Below are 25,557 nucleotides of genomic sequence, written 5' to 3' on the forward strand. Positions count from 1 at the left end.
TTATAGACAGGCAGTGATCTTGAAAGTGTGCAGCCAAATTGATTTCCATCCCAACTCAAATAATTCAGTGATTACAGGATGGAACAGATGAAAAGAAAAGGTTACTTACCTATGTTAATGCTCCAGAAGTCCTGTAGACCAACCGGGCAAAATTATCCTAACGGCGTACTTGTGAATCTATGCAGTGGTTCCTCGCGAAAGTACAGACAGCTGCCCACAAAGATGCCTGGCAAATGTCCAAAACCGTAACACCCAGAGCTAGAACTGTTGTGGAGACTTTCAAACTGGTGGAACAAGAGATAAGCCTCTCAGGTGGGTTCCTTCTTGACCAAGGCATGATACAGTTTAATACAAAGGACAACCTCGCTTGATAATATCCATTTCTGACCTGCCTTTCCTTGGTTTGCACTGGCGAAACCAGGAAACAATTTATAGTCAACACAGTAATCCTCTGTGACAAAGCAGTACCTGAAGCTGAGGAGTCTGAAGAGTGAGCTTTAGTACACCAAGAACCCCTGCAAATTTGAGAGGGTAAAATGGCCCCCTGCAGATCTAAGAATTGAGAAAGTAATGCCTGGCAAAGGTGTGGACAGATGTACATATAGAAACCTGGCAGATGTCAAACACCGCAAAAACCCTCTCCAATGTCTTAGTGGCGGATTTAGCTCTTGTGGAATGAGCCCAACGGCCCTCTATATACTCCTCTTTGACTAGGGAATAACACACTTATGCACAGGGCAATCCATCAGGACAGGTCTACTTCTTGCCCTTCCGTCTTTTCATAAAAAAAATTTGTTTTTTGTTTTTTAAACATGGCAAATCCAACAAAAAGCTGGGCATCCAACCACTGCTCTTTTATGAGTTCAATGTAAATGCTAAGAGCTTTTTTGGATCCACTCGGTGAAGTCACGCAGAGTGAAAAAACAGGGAGAATGATGGACAGTCAAACACAAAAGACGGTTAGCCCTTTTTGGAAATAAGGAGGCACAAGTTTGCAGCACCAACATATCAGAGAAAAGGGTGGTGTACAGAGGTTGCACTGAAAAAGACTGTAGATCACTAGCATACTGTGGAGAAGTAACAGCATGGTCCAGAATCTCAGGGAACGTCTATGAATGAGGTTTAAAGAGCATGAACATTATGAATGCAAGGACACAATAAAGTCCCATGATGAAGGGCGTAGGAGTAAATCTGTAAGCCTGACCCTTCAACAAAAACAAAAAAAAAACACATCACAACTGGCAACTTTAAAAACAAATTTTGACTAGGCAAACATAGAAAGGCCAAAATGACAGACAATAACTTTTAATAGTGTTCACCACAAAGTCTTGCTCGGCCAGAGACAGAACAAACAAAACATCCGAAAACTGGCCTGAAGAGGGTCAACATAGTGAACTCCACACTTGCCACAAACTTGACCCTGACCAGAACAAACAGGTATGGTAGCTGGGGGCCAAGACGCAAAGAGAACATCCACTCAGCTCAGTTTGATCCATTAAATCACCACAAATCAGGCCCAGGACCCTGAATTGTTGTTGAGATGGGGGGTAGTCTCAAATAGGTATCCAAATTTGAGCAAATGCTCAGGCTTAACAGGCTCTTCAAGCCCAATATGGAGCTATCAGGATCTTCTGGGCACAGTATGCCCTTTTCTTCAGAATTTGAGGCAGAGGTGGGACGGAGTACAAGAATCCTGCGTTCCACAGGGGGTGCAATAAGTCTCCCCGGGAATCTTTTGCTGCAAACTCTAGTGTACAATATTTAACATACCTTGTTCTGAGCAGCGGCGAAAACATCTATCCAAGGCACGAAGATTCCTTGAGCCAACTCTAGTTGAACATGCTATTCGTAGTCAACCAACTGACATCTTCTGAGGTCATCCACCCTGGGGTACAGCGAACCAAACAAATGAGTTGCCATCATGAATATCCCTTGAAGGTCCAACCACTTTCAGAAGTACTATGCTTCTTGGTACAGGATCCAACAACCTTGAGTGCCCCCCACTAATACAAAAGAGAAATCCATAGAGTTTATTAAAAACATTATTCACTTGCCAAAACGCACGTTTACACACGTAAGGGGAGTGCTTGGTTTTCAGAAACCCTATGTAGGAGGCTGGCTCTGTATAGTGTCCACCTATGGTGAGGCACTGTGTCCAGGCAACCCTTAGTGATCGTGTTTAGGTCCCTGAAATCCACAGCTCTCAAAGGGTAAATGTGGAGAGCAGCTAAGGTTTATTCAGTAGAGAGGTCTATAGTCAGTCAGTAAGCTTTTCAAACAAGAAAGAACCACACCAGGCGAGTATAACATACTTTGTAATTATTATTACACACTTAACACTAACTTGGTATGTCTTCCACCTGGAGATATCAACTACACACAAGAAATACTTCAGAAATCGCTAAGTAGCACAGAAAAATACATAGGAGGTGAAGGCCCACAATGCAGAGAATGTAGACGGGACGTCGTTCTTGGATCTGTGCAGTGCTGGAGGATGGGGCTTCTTGGAGCTTTAAGATATTTCTTGGGGACAGGCAACAAGCCCTGGTAACGACAATCGGACACTGTGCACAGGGAGGCGGTTCATTTTAGCTAAAGAGGGATTACAGTCGCCCAAGTTACAAGAAAGTCTGGTCAGGCCTCTTGAGAACCAACAAATCACCACCCGTGTTGCAGAGCCAGACGTCCGTGGGACAACAGGATCAGAAAACCGATCGTCATAGTAGAGGTGCCTGCGGATGTAGGGAGGTGACTCCTTTACTCCAAGGGAGATTCCTTCTAGTTGGATGCAGGCTGAGTCCTTGGGGACTCGGAGGATGAACGGCCACAGAGTTGCAGAACTTGGAAATGCACAGGGAAGAAAATGCAGGAGGGATTTTTCCACCTGAGCAGTCTTGTCGTAGGTCATGGCTTGAAGAACAGCAGAGTTCCAGTGTCCACCAACAGATGAGTCTTGGGACAGGCTTCAGACAATAGGCAGTTGGATGTAGAAGTTGGTGTAGGGATGAATCCAAGGACCCACTCTCAGGGGAGCCCTTAAGTAATCCTAAAAAGGGGAAGGGCCTCTTCTCTGGTGACCCACCTATCAGAAGAGGTCAGGGACTCTATTCAGCTGTCCTACCCAGTCAGATGCTCCCAGGGGCCAAGATTCAACATGACAGAATCAAGTGGCAACCTGGATCAGCTCTGGGCAGCTCCCTAGGGAGGAGCTGAACAGGGGATGGATGCTCCCATGTCCTTTGTGTGGTTTTGTGCCAGAGTGGGAGCCAAGGGTTCCTGAACTGGGCCAAACTGTTTTATGAATCGAGGGCACCAAATATGCCCTTCACTGCAGTCTGGTGGAGCTCGGAAGTACCCCCACCCTACCTAATTCTAAAGGAGAGTTGGTCACATCCCCTTCACAGGAAATCTTTTGTTCAGCTTCCCCTGCCCGAGTGAAGCTCATCAGTAGGGGGCAGAACATTGTTTAGGATCTGCAGCAGCACAGGCTGGCAGGCAGATCCTGTAAGGCTACACAGGTAAGTATTGAAGGGTCCTCTAAGGAGCCCCCCAGTACATGGTATCATGCAACTAACACTGGAATCGGTGTAGTTGCATGATTCCAACATGTTTGATACCAGATGTGACCAGGTACTGGGCAGCCATTATGTAACTGGACATCTCGACCTGCCAGTGTCCACTACATCATTATAATAGTTGTACCACACCTATAAAGCCCAGAAAATGGAGTCCGGGGTTTGTAAGTGTACCTCTTATCTCTGCTCGTGCAGGGATACCCACACACTTAGAACCTGGCACCCTGCCCCTAGACTGAAGGGCCTACCTTAAGGGTGACATAGGTTAAAAGTGCAGTGACAGGGGCGTGGCCAAGATGGCGGGGTGAGCGGACGCTTCCTCCCGTAGCTCCTCCGGCCCGGCCAAGCTTGAGCCCTTTTCTTCTGCTTATCTCCCCCCGCTGAGGCTCGGCGTGGGAGTGGAGCGTGGCGGAGCACCAGGGGCGCACGTTGTCGCCGTTTTGGTTCGGATCGCCTCGGGGGAAGCCCCCCAAAAGTCCGATCGAGTTCACGGAGCGACGGAGGGCCTGAGGGGCGGAGCGCATTGGAGTGCTGTCCGGGCGCCTCGGCTGGGCCTGGTGCTGAAAGTTGCGATGTGGAGGGAATCTGACTCGACGGAGGTTGAAGGAGCCTTGCAGGAGGGGACCCGACGGTGCGGAAGGACTAGGACGGGCGCCTTGGCACTCGGACTGGTGTCGGCGACACTTCGCACTGCGGGGGCCCCCTAACCCTTAGCCGAGGTACGACGGACTCTCTGGTGGAGTCGGACCACCTGGGCCCCGTGTGTGACAGACTGAAGCCGGCGGTGGAACCTATTTGACTATTGTGCGTTTTGGGAGCCCCGGTGGTGCCGCCGGGCCTGGTCGTTCTGCCCTGCTCCGCCCTGCCGCCATCTTGTCCACGAGGGAGCAGTGGTGGTGGCCTTCGCCAGAGCCCTTATTGCTGGATGTATGTGACCCCCGCTGCTGTTGGGCTGACTTTCTGGGGGATGTGCTGATGAGACCCCCCCACTGTGGCTCCCGTTGCTGCCTCGAATGGGCTCCCGCGGCTGACGGTGACCGGGCTGGGCCGCCATTTTGTCACCTGTGACGCAGCGACTCTGCCTGTGGGGGGACACCCACGTCTAACGCTTGCCAGCGGCTGGGCATCCCTGGGGCGGCTGGACCTGTGCCCGACCGCGGTGCTGGCGATGTCTGGAAAAGGCGGCCCGAAGAAGGGGGACCGCACCCTGCCGGACATGCTTGGCAGGGCCCAGCAACTGCAGGACAGAACACAGCCCTCGCCGGGGTCCTCCTGGGCCCCGGCGGATGTGACTGGGGGGGAGCCACCCGTCACGAGGACCTTTATGGAGGAACTGTTTAGCTCCCTCAGGGAGGACTTCCAGACACTGAAGCGGGAGGTGGCCACTGAGGTCCGGGAAGTGCGCAGGGAAGTGGAGGGCCTTGGCGAGCGAGTTGACACGGTGGAGACGGAGGCCCACCACCGAGCGGAGGAGATAGTCCATCTTCAACAGGATGTTCTCCGCCTCCGGGAGCAGTGTGTGGAGCTCCAGGCCCATTCTGAGGACCTGGAGAACAGATCTCGGAGGAACAACATTCGAGTGCGTGGTGTGCCGACTGCGGACGAGGGGTCCGATCTGGGGGGCTACCTGCGGGCCCTGTTCCGAGAGATCCTGGGGGAGGCTGCGGACTTCCCCATCAGCATTGATAGGGCGCATAGGGTCGGCCGGCAGCGCCAGTCATCGGCACCTCCACCGGACATTCTGGCCTTCCTGCCCGACTTCCCACTGAAGGAGCGCATCATGGCTGAGGCCCGCAGGAAACAGCCCCTGACTTTCCGGGATCGGCCGGTGGCGCTTTACCAGGACCTCTCCGCCATCACGCTGCAGAAACGCAGGTCCTTTAGGATTGCCACTGACTTTTTGCGTGAACACGAGACGCCGTACTCTTGGGGTCATCCCTTCCGCCTGATTTTTCGGTGGAACGGGGTGCTACACCAGCTACGCTCCTTGCAAGACATTTGTGGTGTCCTGGGGCTCACGGCGGCGGAGGAGGAAGGAGCTACACCGTCGTGGAGGTCTTCTGAGAGACGGAACCGGCGGAGGTCGACGAGGCGGCGCTCAGCGGCCAGCGCAGGGCGTCCTGACTCCCCTACCATTAGGGCGGACATGGCCGACGCTCTGAGGGCGGCGGCCGGGGATTCGACCGGCTCCTCCGGCGTGGCCTTGACGGCCTAACACTCACTCCGGGGGGAGATGCCTTTAGCTTCTTTACATGCTTGGTACGGGGCGGGGGGGTCGGGGGGGAGCGGATGGAGGTGAGTGGCTGGACGTCCACTTCGTTTCTTTCTACGGACTTGCCCATCTTGGGGCTTGACTGGGACAATGGGGTGTTTGAGTTTGCGGGTGGCTAGTTGCCAGGGTTGTGTTTTGGGTGGGGGGGGGGTTGTTTTGGGGTTGGGGAGGTCCCGTCCGATGTTGTCCATGCCCACCTTGTTCTGGCTTGTCCTGCGCGGCTGCCCTGCGCGCCCCACCCGCTGATCCCCTGCCCATTGCACGGCGCTCCCGATCCCCGAGAGGAATGTCGGGCCTAAAGGTAGTGACCCTTAACGTTCAGGGTCTGAATAACCCCGTGAAGCGCAGAGCGATCTTATCTTTGCTGGAGGGGACGCAGGCGGACATTTGCCTTTTGCAGGAGACCCACTTATTGCCCCGGGATTGCCATAGGCTGCGCTCTGCTAAGTTCCCTACCCAGTTCTTTTCCTCGGCAGCGAACAAGACGGCAGGGGTAGCCATTCTTTTAGCGAGCTCCTTTCAGGGGGAGGTTTTGTATAAGTGTGCTGAACAGAAGGGGAGGCTTCTTGCGTATCGCATGCGCTTAGGAGGCATTGCGTTTACGGTCGGCTCCGTTTATAGCCCTAACGACCACCAAGAGCGCTTCCTAGATTCCGTGTTGGTGGATGTCACTGCTTCTCCCGACCGCCACGTTATTCTGGGGGGAGACCTTAATATTGTCTTCGATTCTGTGATGGACAGATCGGCGCAGCGCTTCCCGCAGACGGGGGAACTGTCCCAGGCTGTAAAGGCCCGGATTGCGGACATGGACCTGCACGACCTCTGGCGCTCCATGCACCCCACGGATAGGGACTACTCTTACTTTTCGCACGCACACCGAACCTACTCACGGCTGGACTACCTTCTGGTGAGTGGACCGCTGCGTGCCGCTGCCACGGCGGCGGACATCGGGGTCCTGACCCTGTCTGACCATTCCCCAGTCACCGGCGTTTTCCAGTGGCCGGCGGCCTCCCCCTCTCGGGGGGTGTGGCGCCTCCGGGATACCCTTTTACACAAAAAGTCGGTGGTGCAGCGCATTGGGGAGGTCATACAAGACTACCTCACTCACAATAGCAACACCGACACTTCACAGGCGACACAGTGGGCGGCATTGAAGGCAGTCCTCCGGGGGGAATTTATCTCTATCTCCGCAGCCGAAAACAGGGAGCGGCAACGGAAGAGGGACGAGCTGACAGCTCAGGTTCGGGAGCTTGAGCAGGTCCACCGCCGTACGGGGGCGCCAAGGGTGTGGAGGCAGTTGAAGGCAGCGAGGAAGCTCCTGTCGGCACTGGATCTTGACGGGGCGGAGTATGCAGCCTTGCGCTTGAAACATGCCTACTACACTGGGGGGGACGAGGGGGCGTGGCTTGGGCGCCGATGGTGATGGTCGCCTGAGAGCTCGGCTCCGGGACTGAGCCCGTGATTATCCTGTAATTCGGCGGCTGCGGGGCACCCCAGCCCCCGCATTTTGTGGACCGGCCCGACGGAAACCTGCCGGGGCCCCTGGCGTGATCGGCACGAGCGGTGACCCGGCGAAAATCGCAGTTCGGGGTACCACGCAGTGCGACCCAACATGGCGCCCGGACTTCTTTGTCCCCCTGGCCGGATCCATTAGACTGGAGGAACGTCGTTGGCGGCGGTGCATCCCCTGCTCTGCCGGCTCCCGGTGGGGTTCGGAGCTGGACATCGGTCAGAGCGGTCTCTTTTAACGGGGATTGCACTCGGATGAACGGAGGCCCACACCCTAGCGGATCCCGCGCGGGGACGTCAGGAGGCCCCGTCGGTGGCCCCACTCCCTACACCGCACTTGGCCACTTTCTCCTGGCCGACCCACTTCCATGGGAGGCGCAACCTTTTGGAGCCGCGAAACGCCCGGTGGAGCTGGTGACGTCCACTCCGGGACTCCGTCGGCCGTGCGGGCCTGCCCGACCCGGCGACGGTTGTCTCCGCCTCCTCCTCGGTGCCCCCGGACGCCGTGTTGGTGGCGTGAGCCAAGGTTGAGACGATCCAACGGGCCCTGGAGACGGGGATCTCCGGCATTCGACCTGAGGCCTAGCACCCGAGGAAGCCATAGCCGGGGCCTGAACTCGGAGGCGCCTGCTCCGAGACCTGCACGGAGAGCGGCCGGCGACATGGGGAAACCTAGAGGAGCCAAGGGGACTGCCCCAGTTGTCTCGGACTCGGAGACCCAGGACAAGGAGGAACGCGGGGGCCCGGAGGAGGCCGGCGGTGCACCACTGCAGCAGCAATTTGACCGAGTCTTAGAGGCAATAGCGACCACGCGCTCGGCCCTCCAGCAGGACATTGCCCAGGTAGCGACGAGCCTGGGTCTCCTTAGAGCGGACCACGGCAAACTTTCGGACCGGGTCAAGGAAGTGGAGGGCTCGGTGAAAACCTTGGAGCCGGCACAGCGGACCTTGGCTGCGGATATGAAGGATGCCTTATCCCGGATTACGGTCCTGGAGCAGAGGGCGGAGGATGCGGAAGGCCGTAACAGGAGGAACAACATCCGCGTGGTGGGCCTGCCGGAAAAGATTGAGGATGGCGACATGGTGGCATATCTGGAGGCCTGGCTCCGAGACACGGTGGCCCGGAGGGTCTATCCTCCTTCTACACCCTGGAGCGGGCCCATAGGGTCCCGGCGAGGCCACCGCAGCAGGGACGTGCCCCACGACCGGTGGTGGCGCGATTATTGCACTTCAGGGACAGAGACCTCATCCTCAATGTCGCCAGACATAATGGGCCATTTAAAGTGGCAAACAGCCAGGTGAACATCTTCCCGGATTACACCTATGAAACTCAACGCAGACGGTTTTCCTTCCTGGCGGTCAAGCGCGAGCTCCGGAGCGAGGGTATCCAATACTCGCTCTTCTATCCTGCGAGGCTCCGCATAATTGTCGATGACAAAACTCAGTTCTTCGATACCCCAGAGGACGTTTGTCACTGGCTCGAACTATATAGAGCGGGGAAAGGCGGATCCGGCTCTTCGCCTCGACAGGTGGCGGAGCCAGAGCAGAGACGGAGATCCAGGAGGATTCGGGGTCGCCGGGGCCGCTCGGGGGGTCCCTCAACTGTAGAGACATCGACGGAGCGGAAGGGAGTACTAGAGGTGCTATCAGCGCTGTCTGGTTCACGGGACGCTGCCATTGCGGAGGAAGCGGTCCCTGAGGACGAGGGGGGTCCAACGGACTCCGAGGAATCCGTGCCTGACAGTGACCATACGCCGGTGATCACACCGCAATCGGCGGAGGACCTTCTGGATGGACAGGGGTGACGGGGTGAGCTTCTTCACTTTGGGTGGGGGCCCGGCGAGGGGGTGGCGGGGGTCGACAAGAGAGGCTGACTACCGGGGTAGGGAGGGTGGGGTGCCCTGGATTTGCCCCGAAGGGGCTTATTTGTGACACTGTTTTGGGCTTCGGTTAGTCCTGGCGGCCTGAGCGTCGAGGGCCCACTGCCTCCGCCCGGCCTGCACCTGGCCCTTAAGGCCTTCCTGCGGTGGCGACTGCAGGATTAGTAGGGTATAGTTGAAGAATATGGTTTGGATGGGAACTAGATGGTGTTATTTGGGTCCTGTTCTGGGGAGGGTGGATGGGGAGTTGATTCATATTTGGGTTGCTAAGTTATGGTTGGGGAAAATGGCCGCCATCAGTGCTGTGAGGATCGATGTCCTGTTATTGTTGGGACCCAGATGGGGAGACTTTGCGAGAACAATATGGGACAATGGCTGAGGTTGCTAATCTGAAATGTGTTACTTGGAACGTACGGGGGCTTCACACTATGTCCAGGCGTCACAAGGTCCACGCTTACTTAGTGCGTAGGGGAATACAAATGGCGCTGCTGCAGGAGACTCATCTGAACAAGGCGGAAGGGGCGGCCTTACAGCGTAGGTGGAGGGGGCAGGTCTTTTGCACTTCGTACTCGGCATATGCCAGAGGGGCGCTGATCTGGGTTAGGGCTGGGGTTCCCTTCCAGGTAACGAACACAGTGATAGATCCGGAGGGGCGTTATGTGGCTATTTCGGGGACTTTGGGAGGGAGAGACCTAAACGTTTGCTGTGTGTATGCTCCTAATGTAGACCAGACTGCCTTCCTTTCCAGGTTATCGGGCTCGTTGGCCCATTGCCTCTCCGGACCCCTCCTGCTCGGCGGAGATTTCAACTCAGTAGTGGATGTAGATATTGACCGCTCGCATCCGCCCCTCCCCGATTCTCCGGTTCGTCGCTTGGCTAGGGATCGTCGGGACTGGCAGACTCACTGGGGGTTAACGGATATTTGGAGGGCGCAACACCCCACAACCAGGGACTACTCCTACTTCTCGAGCCTCCACGAATTGCACGTTCGACTGGACGGATTTCTTGGCTCGCCCGAACTGGTTTCAGCAGCGGTCCGGTCTGAATATTTGACCAGGACCATCTCTGACCATAACCCCCTCCTGTTGGACCTTGGCTGGTTTCCCGGGGTGCCGGCGGTGCCCACCTGGAAATTGCGGCCCGAGATCCTTGAGGACAGTGTCTTCAAGGCGGACCTAGAGGCAGCGGATCGAAAACTCCGTGAGCTGGAGTTACGCCGCCCCGGGTGCCCCGAATTGCAGGCGCGCACGGCGGAGGCGAAGGAGGCGGTGGCGGCGGAGGTCGAACGGCTCCGCTGTTTTGACTATAAGGCCTATACGGTTCGGTCCATCGCAGAGGGGGATAGGTCGAGCGCGCTGCTGGCATGGCTGGCCAACCCTACGCGGCACTCCTCAATGACGACGTCCATGTGCAGGGCAGACGGAACCCAGGTGTACACCCAGCCTGCGATTCTGAGCTGCTACCGGCAATATTACGAGCGCTTATACCGCAGTCGCTCGGTCCGAGACCCTGACCTGCTCGATAACTATTTGCGGCCTCTAGAGATCCGAACAATGGAGCGAGACGTGGCGAAAGCCTTGGGGTCCGACATAGAATTGGGAGAGATCCGTAGCGCCATCAAAAAGATGGCGAGAAATAAGACCCCGGGCCTGGACGGTCTTCCGGTGGAGTTCTATGCGGCCTATGCCGATCTCCTAGCCCCTAGATTGTTAGTAGTATACAGGGAGGCGAAGAGGCTTGGGCGTCTCCCAGGCTCGATGTGTGAGGCGTTGGTGGTCCCGCTCCTCAAGCCTGGAAGGGATTCCTCCGATCCGGGGTCGTACCGTCCCTTATCGATGCTGACGGTGGATTATAAAATACTGAGCAGCATCCTGGCCTCGAGGCTGCTCGGCCACATGAGCTCCTTGGTACATGAGGACCAGGCTGGCTTTATCCCCAGGCGCAACACGACCATGAACATTCGTCGGTTGTTCCGCTTGCTAGGGGAACCGCTTGTGGACGCCCCGTGCCCGGTTGTCCTATCAGTGGACTTAGAGAAGGCTTTTGATAGCCTGGAATGGGACTACCTTTGTACTGTGTTGCGGAGGTTTGGCCTCGGGGAGGGCTTCATCAGGTGGACCAGGGTTCTGTACGCCTCGGCGTCGGCCAGGGTTCGGGCGGGACCGCTGATTTCCTCACAATATCCGGTGGAACGAGGCACGAGGCAGGGATGCTCGTTATCCCCACTGCTCTTTGCGCTGGCGGTGGAACCTCTTGCGCTGCATCTCCGGTCGGGAGCCCACTACACGGGCCTGTGGACTCCCTCGGGCCCGCATTACATCTCACTGTATGCAGACGACCTGTTGCTCTTCCTAGAAGACCCGCTCGATGCCCTACATGGGGCTGCGACGGCGCTCACGGAGTTTGGGGAGGTCTCGGGCCTCCGAGTGAATTGGACTAAGACCTGTCTTTTCCCGGTCCGCAGGGGCAGCCCTACCCCTACTCTGAGTAGGGAGATTAGATGGGAACCCGACTGCTTTAAGTATCTAGGGGTGTATGTCTATCATGAACCTTCTGGCCTCCTGGATGGGAACATTGCCCGAGGCATTCGAGCACTTCGAGGCAGTATGGGCTTCTGGGCCACGCTACCGCTCTCGGTGGCGGGGAGGATTGCTTTGCTTAAAATGGTGGCGCTCCCCCGGTTGCTATATTATTTCCGGACACTGCCGATCTGGGTCCCACCGACCACGTTTCGACTTTTACGATCCATGATTGTCGGATTCCTTTGGGGTTCGGGCCGCCGGCGGGTGGCCCTCAAGACCCTACTGAGGCCGAAGGAGGAGGGTGGGCTTGCGGTACCGGACTTCGAAAAGTATTATTTAGCGGCGCAGCTCCAGGCCTTCAGGAGATAGCCCGGGAGTTCCGGGGCCCCGAAGAAAAGAGGGGAACGGGCATGGCCCGGCATGTTCTCTCCTTCATAGCGATGAGACAACGGTTGGCCTTGCAGGACTTGTCAATGGAGGAGCGGACTATCCGCCTGTGCTGGAACCGAGCTCACGCCCGGGGCCTCCTGCGAACACCGTACGCGCCCGAAATACCGCTGGGGATGCTAACGGCTCTGCCCCATGGGGGTGATTGGTCGCGGCTAGCGACCTGGGAGGACGCCGGCCTACAGCTAATCGGGGATCTATACGAGGACGGGTCGCTCTTGCCCTTCCAGGAGCTCACCGAGCGCTTCGGGATTCCCCGTGGCGACTTTTTGCTGCACTCGGCCCTTGTTCGAGCGATCCAGGCGCACTGGAGACACGGACAGGAGGAACCTCCTTTATCCCCGGTATGCCAATACGTGATGATGTCTGCGGGCACGGTGAAGGCGGTCACTTGCCTTTACGGCAGACTGATCAATGAGGGGATGGCTCCCCTCACCACTTTGAGAAACCGCTGGGAGGTGGACATTGGCAGGGAGATGCCGGAGACGACCTGGGCCCAGCTAGTGCGGAGGGCCTGGAAGGGCACACGCCACGCCCGCTTCCAATTGGTCCACTACTACGTGCTCCATAGAGCCTATTTGACCCCGGTGAAAATCAGGCGATATTTTAATACGACTTCGGCGGAATGCCCCAGGTGCCCGGCCCAGGAGGCGGACCTCCTCCATATGCTGTGGGCCTGCCCGGGATTGTTATCCTACTGGGAGGAAGTGGGGAAGACCTTGGAGGAGACGACGGGGAGATCCTTATCGCTTGACGCGGCGGTGGGTCTCCTGCACTGGTTCCCTCATACCCCCAAAAATAAAATTTCTAGCAAGTTCATTGATCTGGGGCTGCTCCTTGCTAAACGGGAGGTGACCAGGAACTGGAAGGCACGAGCTGGTCCGACGGGAAGCCGGTGGCACAGCGAATTTTTGAAGTGGGCGGCGGGGGAGAGTACGCTCAGATACCAGTTAGCTTGGAGGCAGCGCAATGAGAAGGCACAGGAGGCAGCGCTGGAATGGGAGATGTTAGTGCAGGCCCTTAGGGATTATTGCGCCCCCAGCGACCCTGAGCTTGAGGAAGAGGCTCGCCCTGAGTCCCGATAGACGATTACACTTTTCAGATCTATTGCTTTCCCCGTGGGTCCTTTTGGAGATCCTGTAGCGGTGGATGCCGCGCGCTGATGGCGGGGGCGGGGGGGAGGGTTTACCTGGGTTCGGGGTGTTTTAAGAGTGGGGTGTTCTTTTGGGTTTCTGGGCTTGTTTAGAAAAGCAGATGACGGACAGTGGGTTCTCCGGGCCAGCTTTGACATCCTCCTGAGCCCCCATTGAATTTCACCGCCCGACCCTAGGGTTGTGGGCTGAATGGCTGTGTAAGGAACTTACGGTGGGGGAACGGAGGGTTGCATCTCATTGATCGGGTGTGATATATAATGTTGGCCGATTATGTAACGATTTACGGATTCCTGCAATAAAAATATTTTAAACAAAAAAAAAAAAATACACTGGGGGGGACAAATGTGGCAGGCTCCTAGCACACCGGCTCCGGGTCACGCAACAGCGTAGCGTTGTGAGAGAACTGGTGGACACGGACGGGGGGGTCGTCTCTGGGGACGCGGAGGTAGCGGAATCTTTCCGCGGCTTCTACGAGGCGCTGTATGCTGAAGAGCCCTCCTCGCCACAGGATGCCGAAGGCTATTTAGAGTCGGTGACCCTTCCGGTGCTGGATCCGGTTCAGGCGGACCACCTGGAGCGGGATATCCACGTTGAAGAAGTGATTTCCGCTATTGCGCGGCTGAAGCATGGTAAGGCCCCGGGCCCGGACGGGTACACGTCTCTGTTTTACAAGACTTTTTGCACGGCTGTGGCCCCTGTCCTTACTCGGCTATTTAACTCCTTTTCCGAACCGGGAGCCATCCCCCCGGATCTCCTGAGGGCGACGGTCGCGGTAATCCCGAAACCTGGGAAGGACCGGGCCCTCTGCGGTTCGTATCGACCCATCTCGCTTTTAAATGTCGACCTCAAGTTGTACACAGGGATTCTAGCGTCCAGGCTGGGTCCACACCTCCCCGGATTGGTGGAGGCGGACCAGGCTGGCTTCGTACCAGGCAGACAGACGGTTGACAACACCAAGAGGGTGACGCATGTTCTGGAGAAGGCCTCGCGGATCCCGGGGGAGCGGATGTTGCTGTCTGTTGATGCGGAGAAGGCCTTCGACAGAGTTCACTGGCCGTATCTCGAGCTGGTCCTCAAGAAATTGGGAATCGGTGATAAGTTCCGCACCATGGTATTCAACTGCTATAAGCATCCTTCAGCGTCGGTGCGGGTCAACGGGTGTAGCTCCGGTGGATTTGCTATCGAACGCGGCACGAGGCAGGGCTGCCCCCTCTCGCCGCTTTTGTTTGCCCTCTACATGGAGCCGTTTGCTCAGAGGATTCGCAATAATCCGGATGCTACTGGGGTCCGGATGGGCCAGTATGTCCACACTGTCAGTCTCTACGCGGACGATGTCCTGTTGACCTTGGACGACCCTAGGAGGTCGCTGCCTGCTTGCCTCCGGGAACTGGACGCCTTTGCATGTGTGGCCGGTTTCAAAATGAATATGAGCAAGTCGATGGCGTTAGACGTGTCCCTGGCTGCGGATACCAGGAGGGACCTTCAGCGGCTCTTCCCCATGCAGTGGTCCTCGTCCACGGTGCCATACCTGGGGATTCTGCTGGCGCCCACATTGCCGGAGATGGTTACGGCTAATTATGCCTCCCTTAGCAGGAAGATCAAGGAGGAGCTTGGTCGCTGGAGCAAGGGCCTACTGTCCTGGCTGGGGCGAATCGCGGCGGTTAAGATGACGGTGTTGCCTCAGATACTGTATCTTTTTCGGGCCCTACCTCTCCAGCCCCCGGTGGGCTGGATACATCAAATGCAGGCTGACATCTCCCGCTTTGTCTGGCAGGGCCGCAAGCCCCGAATGAAGAGGGTCCTCTCCACGCTTGCTCCGGAGGCGGGGGGGCTCGGTATTCCGGACCTCCGTAAGTACTTTCAGGCGGCGCAGCTGCGATATCTGGTGGAATGGAGCAGGTGGGAGTCCGACAAACACTGGCTCTTTCAAGACCAGGCAGTGGCGGGCCGCACCTTACAAGAGGTTCCATTCTTGCGCCGCGCGCATCGCCCCCTAATCTTTACGCTTCTTTTGTCACGCGGGTCCCCCTGCGGGTGTGGGATGCAGTCTGTGAGGCTCGGGGCCTCACCACCTTTCCTTCGCCGCTCACGCCCATAGTGGGCAACCCGGACTTTTCCCCAGGGATGGAGCCGGGGGTTTTCTCCCACTGGGTACAGGCAGGCTGCAGGGCACTTTTCCAGATCTATGGCCCGGAGGGAGTGGTCCCTTTTCAGCAACTCCGCCAGGAGTTCGGCCTGACGGAGCTGGACAGATTGCGCTACATGCAGGTTCGGCATTGGGCCCTCCAGCCCCAGGTGCGTGCCACCGCCGCCCGCCAAATTACACCGTATGAGAGGTGGCTGGCTACTCGGACCTCCGACGCCAAGCTAATTACCGATCTGTACAAGTACCTACAACCCCCGCCGTTTCACTATTACAACCCGGGGAGGGAGCGCTGGCACAGGGAATTGGGTAGGACACTCAGCCACAAGGAATGGGACAAAATTGCGTATCGGGCGCGGCACTCTGCATACCACACGGGCCTTACGGAGACCTTTACTAAGGTGTCCACATATTGGTACTACACCCCGGAGAGACTGTACGAAATGCATAAACACACTGACAAGGGGTGCTGGCGGGGCTGCGGGCAGGAAGGTACCCTCTCACACATTCTTTGGGATTGCCCAGTGCTGACCGCCTACTGGAAGGAAGTTTTGGACGAGGTGGATAAGCACTTTGGGATAGAGCTGCCGCGCCTCCCGGCGTATGTCCTGCTGGGCCTCCCCAATGACCTAATGTACCCACTGAAGTCCCGCAGGGGTAGGCAGATCGCGATTGCGCTGGGGTCTGCGGTTCAGAACATTCTTATCCACTGGCGCACCGCCACCGTCCCCTCCATCACGGGTTGGTTGCATAGGCTTTGGCATGTGCTGGGGATGGAGAAGCTGTCGCTTACGGTTGCGGGGGAGATAGACCAATTTGAAGAGCTGTGGCAACCCTTTCTAGCGCTGCTATCCACTGAATTCCGGGAGCTCACCTGCCCGAGGTATCTTAGGCTTCTTAGGTTGACGCCGCCGGTGACCCCAGCGGACTAGTTCATATGTGAGACGGGGGCCCTCCGGGGGGTGGGGGGGGGGTGCGGGGCTTCTTGGTGAGGATTAATCTGGTGCGGGACCATAGGACGGGGGGGGTGGGGTGTTGTTTTTTCGTTACTGGGGGGATGGGGGATGGGGAGGGGGGGGATTGTGCTTTGTTGAGTTGCTGCTGGCTTTCATTGCTTAGATTTGGGGTGTCGGATATGCATGCGGGGATTCCACAGATTGCATTTTTAGCCTTGCATTTACTGTGTTTTTCCCCTGGCCCATTGAGTTATCCATTGCCAACCCTCTGGAGTTGCACCCTTTTTCTTTGATTGTATTCTATGTATCCTAACCTCCTATCCCCCTCCCCCATGGTTTGTTTTGTTTCAATAAAACGTTTTAAACATAAAAGTGCAGTGACAGGGATAAAACAAGTAAATTACCTGTACACTGTGGTTCTCCAGTATTGATATATTTTATAGATTCACTTGCGTGAATTTTCCCCATCGTCATTGTGGGTGTTCCACGGTAACAGTAGAAATAGCAATACTGAATACATTACCATAGACCTCCATAGGTTAAATGGTAAGCCTAATCGGAAAGGAGAGAGGGTCGCATGTGAATCTGTAAAAGATATCAATACTGAAGTACCCATAGCATACAGGTAAGTAACTTGTTTTTCTCCAGTATTGAATCTTTTATAGATTCACATGCTTGAGTCAGACTAGTTAGCAGTATACCGACAATTATTAACCAACATTGGCGGTGGGTAGGCGAACTATCCCACCATGACATCAAAAGAAAATACCACAATGCAAGAAGAAAAAACATGAAATAATATGCACACATTACAGTTCACATAATGCACGTAATAAATAAATAGGCATAAAAAAAATCAAATAAGGAGGCTAATAGCCGCATACCTTAGGCAAAGAGGCATATCTATATATCTGCCTTTCTCCAACCATCAAGGCAGTAATGATTAGTGAACGTGTGCATCCTCGCCCGCATTGCTGCCCTGCATATGTCGGGTACAAATGCTCCTGCAAACAGGGCTAACTAAGTTGCCACCTTGCTCGTTAAATGAGCCTGCGCCTTTGCAGGCAACGGATGGCCAGCCTTTTCATGACAGAAGACAATCACTTAAGTAACCCAATGAGCAATACTGGCCCTAGTTGAGGCCTGTCCCTGGGTACAAAGAAAGATATCAGCAATTGAGCGGATTTACAAAAAGTACTTGTTCTTTGCAAATAAAACTTCAAGCAACGTTTGATGTCCAGAGAATGAAGAGCCCTCTCCGCCGTCGAGGAAAGATTTGGAAATAACGTAGGCAGAATTACAGGTTCATTGAGATAAGTGGAGGGCACTTTAGGTATGAAGGAAGGATTAGTACGTAGTATAACCAGGTCAGCCAGAAACTGGCGATATGGTTCTCTTATGGTGAATGCTTGGATTTCGCTAATACGCCTAGCTGACGTAATGGCCAAGAGAAAAGCCACCTTCCAAGAAAGAAATGTTAACTCACATTTGTGCACAGGTTCAAATTGAGGTTGCATCAACTGTGACAGAACTGTATTTAGTTGACACAGAACTGGTGGAGTTTCAACCGGTGGATAGGACCCGAAGAGAACCTTCATAAATTCTTTAATGAGTCTAATAGACCACAAGGAAGACTGATCCAAACATTGTCTATATCTGGATATTGACGCAAGGTGGACTTTTATGGAAGAATGCAAATGCCCTGCTTTGGCCAGGTGCAAGAGATAGGGCAATACTTGCTCTGGTGAAGCCGAAAGTGGATGCAATAAATGGGCAAAACACCATGCACAAAATCTCTTCCACTGTGCATAGTAGCACTTGAGCGTGGAAGGAGCTTGAGAGTTTCAGTATGGTTAAATTCCCAAATTCAGCAAAGTGCAGAGCCACACCGACAAATTAAGAGAGATAATTTGAGGATGGATCACTTGGCCCTTGTCCATGTAGAGAAGGTCCTCCCTTGGAGGAAAGATAATCTGAGCGCACTCGGATATACAATGCAGCTCAGTGTACCAGAATCGCCTTGCCCACCCGGGGGCAATGAAAATTAACTGGCACGGCTCCTGCTTCATGTTTAAGGACTCGAGGAATGAGAGGAAATGGGGGGGAAAGCATAGGTGAATTTCCCTGCCCTTGAGAACATAAATGCGTCTCCCCACGACCCCGGTTGAGGAGTTCTGCTTGCGTAAAAAGGTGCACTTTTTGTTGAGGTACGTAGCAAACAGATCAAATGTTGTGCTTGCGTAAAAAGGTGCACTTTTTGTTGAGGTACGTAGCAAACAGATCAAATGTTGGAAAGCCCCAGGATTGGAAGACTACCTGCAACTGCTGGTCGTTCAGTTCCCATTCGTGGCATCGCTTGGACACCCTGCTGGCAGAGTCAGCCCACTAGTTGTGGTCTCCTGGCACATGTTCCACTCGTAAGGAGATGTGGTTGACAAGAAGCCACTCACAAATCTGTTCAGCTTGGAGGGAAAGTGCTTGAGATCTCGTGCCACCTTGCTTTTGGCAATAGAACATGGTGGTAGTGTTGTCTGTCCCTAAGAACACCGCCCTGAGCTCTAGATTTATATGGCAATCCGACTCCTGCTTGGACCATTTGGCCGTTAACTTGCAAGTCCTGGAAGTGAGCCACCAATCCCTCCATTGATTTGTCCGAAGTAATCACTAAAAGAAATGCAGTGTGAATGAAGGAGAAGCCTTGGATAAGGATGTTCCTGGTCCTCCACCAAGACATCGCAGTGTTCATGAGAGTTGAGATATGAATCATGTCGTTGAACGACTCTTTGGATTGAATCCATTGCGCATCCAGCTGCTCTCGCAGGGGTCGCATACAGAGACGGCAATAGGGAACCAGCTGGATGCACTAGGACATCATCCCTGGCATGGATTTGTATTTTCTCACAGAAACTGACCTTTTTAATGAGAGAAGCTGTGTTCTCTTGCAGACTTAATACTCTTTCGTGAGTGGGAAAGGCTTTCCTGAGATTCGAGTCGAGGCATGCCCCCAGTAAAGTCAGAGAACTGGAAGGAATGAGAGATGATTTTTCTAGTTTGAGGTGAAGGCCCAGAGATTGGAAAAGATCCTGGCAGGCTTGAGTGGAAGTTCTGGCCACCTGAAACGTAGGAGCCTTTATTACTCAGTCGTCCAGGTAGAGAAACACCTGGTGACCTGAACGTCTTAGAAAGGCCGATATAGGGGCCATATATTTGGTGAAAACCCTGGGAGACTATTTTAAAATGAAGGGAAGCATCGAGGAAAATGAAGGTATGACAGATAATCCCCTTTTTTCCCATGAGAAGCATTTCCTGTAGAGAGAGCATCCTGAAAGACTGACTTGATAAGACAGAAATGAGAATAAAACCCCTGAAACAGCGGATTGAAGGGTACTTTCTCTATGGCATGTTTGGAAAGGAGTTCTTTTATTTCCTTCTTGAGATCTGGTAGATGACCAAGCGGTACCTTCCGAGGTGGGGTATTCGGAGGATGCTGAATAAATTCCAGGGTGTGACCGTGCTGAAAGATACCTAACACCCATTTGTCCGATGAGATGGACTTCTATTTTTGCAAGAATTTTGAGAAGGTTGGACCTAATTGTTATGGGACTGCAGTGCCAGGGACCTAGTGAAACGCATTGTCTTCTGTTGAAGTCCTGCGATCTTTAGGCAGATTGCTGCCTCTTACGTCCTATAGGCCGCGAATAGAACTGCGCAGCGTTGGATCTGAATGACCAACTGTACAGTTCGTAGGTGATTTGTGACTAATGTTGGGCCCGCTTTTGGAATTGCGGTCGTATATTGTTCTCAAACTCAGCCTCAAAAGGACTGAATGCAGCGTTACTGAAGTGCGACTAGGGATTTAGCTGGGTCCTGTCAGCTTTTATGGATTGCAGAGCTTCATCTATGTGCTTGCCGAATAAACACTCTCCATCAAAAGGCATATCCAGAACCTCGGTACGGAAGGTGGTCCCTTTTAGCCAACCCTGACGGCGCAGCATCGCTGCTCCTGCCACCTGGCGAAAGGTAGCAGAAGAAACATCCATAGCGATCTCTATATTTCAGGAGACACTCTTTCCTCTACAGACAAAATACCTTTCGTCTCCTTCCTCATATCCACAGGAAGATGTTCCACCAATGAGGAAATGTCCAACCACATCTGCCGGTCACACCTTCCCAAGATTGCCATGGCATTTGAAGTCCTAATATAGGTAGCCGCCAGAGCAGAAAACCTTTTTCCAATGCTGTCGAGCCTTATCAGGGGGAGCAGAACACGGAGACGCAAGGGTTTTTGGCCCTTTTCTGTGCAGTCTGCATGATTACAGAGTATTGCCCAGGATGAAAAATGAGGTATGAGGGCGAGTTGTCAGTGGTCTTGTATTTTTTGTTCAGCTTAGGTATCACCAATGGAATGGAAGCTGGTTTCTTCATCAGTTTGAGACCTTCCTGCCACAAATAATCCACTGTGGGGACAGCTTTGATGGAACGCTGAGTGCCTGGCTTGAAGCTGTACAAAAAACATTATCTGTTTAGCCAACATAGGCAGCTCAAAGTGCTTGGATGCACGCTCCAATAGGTCATGAAAGCTACCTATGTCTGCAGGTAGGAAATCCGCAGAAGGTGAGATAGGAGATGGTGGCATTGGAGCTATATAATCATCCCATTCATCCTGAGAATCCACACCAGTATGGATTTCTCCTTCCTCTACCTGTTGCTGATCCGCATTCGGAACATCCTCTGTGATGACAATTGATGGAGGTAAAACGTTTTCCCTGGTGGATTTAGGCGGGCTTTGTCCTGATAGATCAACAGGAGTCTGCTGAGGCAGAGGATGTTGAGAAGCATTCGCCCCTGGACAACGTCTGTAATAATAATTGATCATAAGACGCAAGTCCACCACCAACAAAACAGGAACATTTACAGAAGGCTCCCTAAAGTATTGAGGTTCTTCTTCTCCGTCACCATTGGGGTAACGTTCCTGAAAGGATTCTGGCTGCTGCGCAGAAGAAGTGTCTGCAAACGAATATTCTCCTGCCAAGTAAGAGGAAGTGTCATTGTCCTCAATGTCCTCATCATCAGAGTACTGATATTTAACCCTTAACTGAGAAGGACTATAGGTAGGGCCAAACATACTCTCATCCTCAGACTCTTGAAATTCCAATACACACACTGGATGTATAGGAGAAATTTTTGAAAAATCCTGCATTTGTTTATACTGTAGAAGCCTAATTTTTCCTTCCATTGACGGAGCCGTAGGGGGTGCCGTCGCTGATACAACCATCATCGGCGGAATCGCGGTAGGCCCAGTCAATGGAGCAGTGATCGATGGAGAGATCCTCGTAGACACTGAAGGTCTCGTCAACGGTGATGGTCTCACCAATGATGACGGTCTTTTCAATATTAACTGCAGACACATCGACGCTGCCCCGTCGACGTTTTGACCGTCGTCATCGTGGCCATCGCCGAAGAGACGATCAACGATGTAGAAACAACAGCAGTTTTACCAGCAGTGATAGCTCTTGACGGCTAAGCAGTCGACAGACGAGATGACTGATCCCACGCAGGAGTTAAGGAAGAAAAAGCTGGTGCTGAGGACGATTTTGAGGCCACTGAGTGAGGTTTTTTTGTAGCGTTTTGCCTCCTTTTCTCTTGCTTCTAGGACTTAGATCTTTTTGAGTCCCTATGATGAGAAGAGAAGCTGCCTTCCTTTCTTTTTCTAGAGGAATAATGAGCTCTTTCCACAGGTTCAGACCAGAGTCTGAAGTAGCCTTCTACTGAAGCCAAAGGAGCATCCTACCCTCTCTGCCCTTAAGGGTCTTGGCCGAAAACGTTACGCAATACTTGCATTCTCTGGGTTTGTGGTCAGGGTAGGGCCAATAAAGACACTGTAGGGCTCTTCAGTAAATAGTCTACACTTCCCACAGGTCTTACAGGGCCTGATCAACCATTTTGTATGCTCTGGCATATTAAAAAGACACAAATTCAAAGTACCTTGTCTGTGGCTGAAAGCTGAAGGACAAAAGTTGAAGAAACAAACTGTCACTGAGCAGAGCTCAGAGAGAATACCTACCACACGACATGCGGTAAGAAATCCGAGGTGTGGTGGCTCTGTGGGGAATGTTTCTCTGAGGTCCCTGCTGTGATTGGCTGGGCTTTTGTATGTTATAAAAGAAGGTTGAAAGGTTACTAAATGTGCTTTTCTTTTCAATGGAGGTCTATGGTAATGTATACTGCTATTTCTACTGTTACCGAGGGACTCCGACCAGGACTATGGGGAAGATTCAAGCATGTGAATCTATCAAAGATACAATACTGGAGAAATATGGAAAACCTTATATCCAAAGTGAAAGGTGCAAGCACCATTTTTAGCAGACTGCAATGGCAGCTCTGCACACACAATTTGCATGGGCTCCTAAGGGTGGCATAATACATGCTGCAGCCCATAGGAGACGTCTGGTGTGTACCACTGCCCAGGGTACCTCAGTATCATATTCTTGGAACTTATAATGGTACCCTAGTCTGCCAACTGTGAGGTGTACAAAGTACTTACTAGAGAATTTAGAGGAGAGAGAACTGCCACTGGGGTCCTGATTAGCAGGATCCCAGTGAACTACAGTTAAACACACTGATGCCAGGCAAAAAGTGGGGGTACCTATACCAGAAAGATCATACTTACATGCACCCGCTATAAATTATTTTCAGGCACATGCATATTTTTCTTCTGCATATTGTAGAAGTCACTCTACATGGAGCACCCTATGTCCATGCGAGCAAATCAGACGTCCACTTAAGACCATTTTAATTCAGCAGGCGTTATTGATGATATCTTTTCAACAGTTAAAATGGATTCTTAAACATACATCGGTTCTAAAATTCATATACCTGTCCCAGTGTACAGGTTGTTTCGCTTTCCATCCTGATGAAGACCCATTATGATGATGTACAAGCATAACAAGTTTTGATGGCCGAAACGTCTCTGATTGAATTATATTGCCTGAACCTAATAAAAAGGCCCGGCATACGACAGTGAATTCACATTTCATAGTCTTTGCCAACCGTGACGTACAAATGAATTTATCCTGGAGAGGCTCACCATAACATATACATGTACTGACTTTGTGAAGTCCAACCTTGCTCGTTTGTATATAAATTGTTTACACTTGTTTCACTGCACAAGCACTTTGGACTTAAGAAGCAGCCTACATGAAAACCAATTCATTTATCAATGTATGTATATTTTGAACATTCTATTTAAAACTGTTTTAATATACCTATTGATGGCAATCGGACCAATGTGTTGTCCGTTGTTGTTCTGAGCTTTAATGTACAAGAGATTCATATAGCATGTATACAGTTACTAAGCAACTGTTCACACTATACCTATCAGATTTCGGCAGAACCAAATGTCTCTTTACATTGATTCTGTAGAAGTGGCATATCAGTTGAATTGCTGTAAAAATGTCCTCGTGTTTATCGGAATACTGCGTCCTAGCAGTATATCCAATGTTATGTTATTTTTGATTTCTATAGCGCACGGCTACTCCATTGGAGTGTCCCGGCGCTTTTTATTGGCAGCTTGTAAGCATAAAAACATAACACAGTGGGATAAAAGAAAAACAACAAAACTAAGGAGGGAACATGCTAAGGGGCAAAGAGCCAAGTTTTAAGGCCCTTCCTAAAGGTCAGCAAATTAGAAGTGCTACGTAGAGCCAATGGCAAAGCATTCCAAAGCTGCGATGCCTTCAGCTTGAAGGAGCGGCCCCCTACGCGGGCCCTCTTTACTCGAGGGACCACCGCAAGGAAGAGAGATTCGGATCGCAGAGATCGGGCCGGGCGATAAAAGGTAATCCTCCGTTGCAGATATTTCGCGCCCAAGGCATAAAGAGCCTTATGAGCCAGCGTCAACGCCTTGAAGACTATCCGCTTCCGGATAGGCAGCCAATGAAGCGACTGCAAAAGGCCAGACACTCTGGCTCGCCTATGAAGGCCAAAGATAGCCAGAGCGGCCGAATTCTGCACCACCTGAAGGCGCTGTAGTAGATACTCCGGTAGGCCCAGATATAGGACGTTAGAATAGTCCAATCTGGAGCCAATTAAGGCCTGCACAGTGATCCCCCTGTGCTCTTCTGAGAGCAAAGGAAGAAACTTCCGGAGCATCTTCAGGAGGCCGAAACATGTTCCCATAAGACAGAGGATCTGAGATCTCAACGTCAGAACATTGTCGATCTTAATTCCCAGATTTTTTGCCTGCTGGGAGGAATGTGCAGGAGGAAACATATTAATCGGCCACCATTCCTGCCAATCAGGATCAGAGGTACAACCGAAGAAGAGTACCTCAGACTTATCTGAGTTGCATTTGAGGCTGTTCAGCTGGAACCATTTGAAAACAGCCCCAAGGCACTCACGAATACTCTCTCCATCAAACTCCTCTCCTTTCCCACACGTAAAGAGGAGCTGGGTATCATCGGCATAGGATACGATCTGGGCCCCCAAGGACTCCGCCAGTGCGGCCAATGGAGTCATAAAGATGTTAAAAAGAGTCGGACTCAGCACCGAGCCCTGCGGGACTCCGACTCCCAAAGGCGGCATCACGGCAGAGCTTGAGGAGGCCCAGACCGTTTGTCGACGGCCCGCTAAGAATGATCTAAACCAGCTGAGCACCGTCCCCCTCAGACCGATCTCATGAAGATGAAGTCTGACGAGGAGACCCTCGTGGGGGACGGTGTCAAAGGCCGCCGACAAATCAAGCATGACAAGCATAGCTTTACCTCCTGAATCCAGTACCTCCTTAATGGCTTCAGACACCTCCAAAAGCGCCGTCTCGGTGCTTAAATTGGGGCGGAAGCCAGATTGAGTGGGATGAAGCAGATCGTTGGTTTCCAAAAAGCCAGAGAGCACGGTATGCACGTGCTTCTCCACAATTTTAGCCAGCGCAGGAAGGAGAGAGATTGGCCTATAATTGTCCAACGCCTCAGGGTCTAGGCCAGGCTTCTTGAGGAGGGGAATCACCATCGCCTGCTTCCAAGCCTGCGGGACCACCCCCTCACACAGAGAGAGATTCAGGAGTGGATTTGCCAAAGGATTTACCACCGCCGCCATTTTCGCC

General features: G+C 53.1%; 1 protein-coding gene across 1 annotated transcript in view; it reads right to left on the reverse strand.

The window, feature by feature from the left end:
- The window catches only part of TNPO1 (transportin 1), a 1,554,860-nt gene that overhangs the window by 1,089,828 nt on the left and 439,475 nt on the right, over positions 1 to 25,557 (reverse strand). The window lies entirely within an intron of this gene.

This window comes from Triturus cristatus, chromosome 2_1, assembly GCF_964204655.1.
Source record: "Triturus cristatus chromosome 2_1, aTriCri1.1, whole genome shotgun sequence".
Lineage (NCBI taxonomy): Eukaryota > Metazoa > Chordata > Amphibia > Caudata > Salamandridae > Triturus > Triturus cristatus.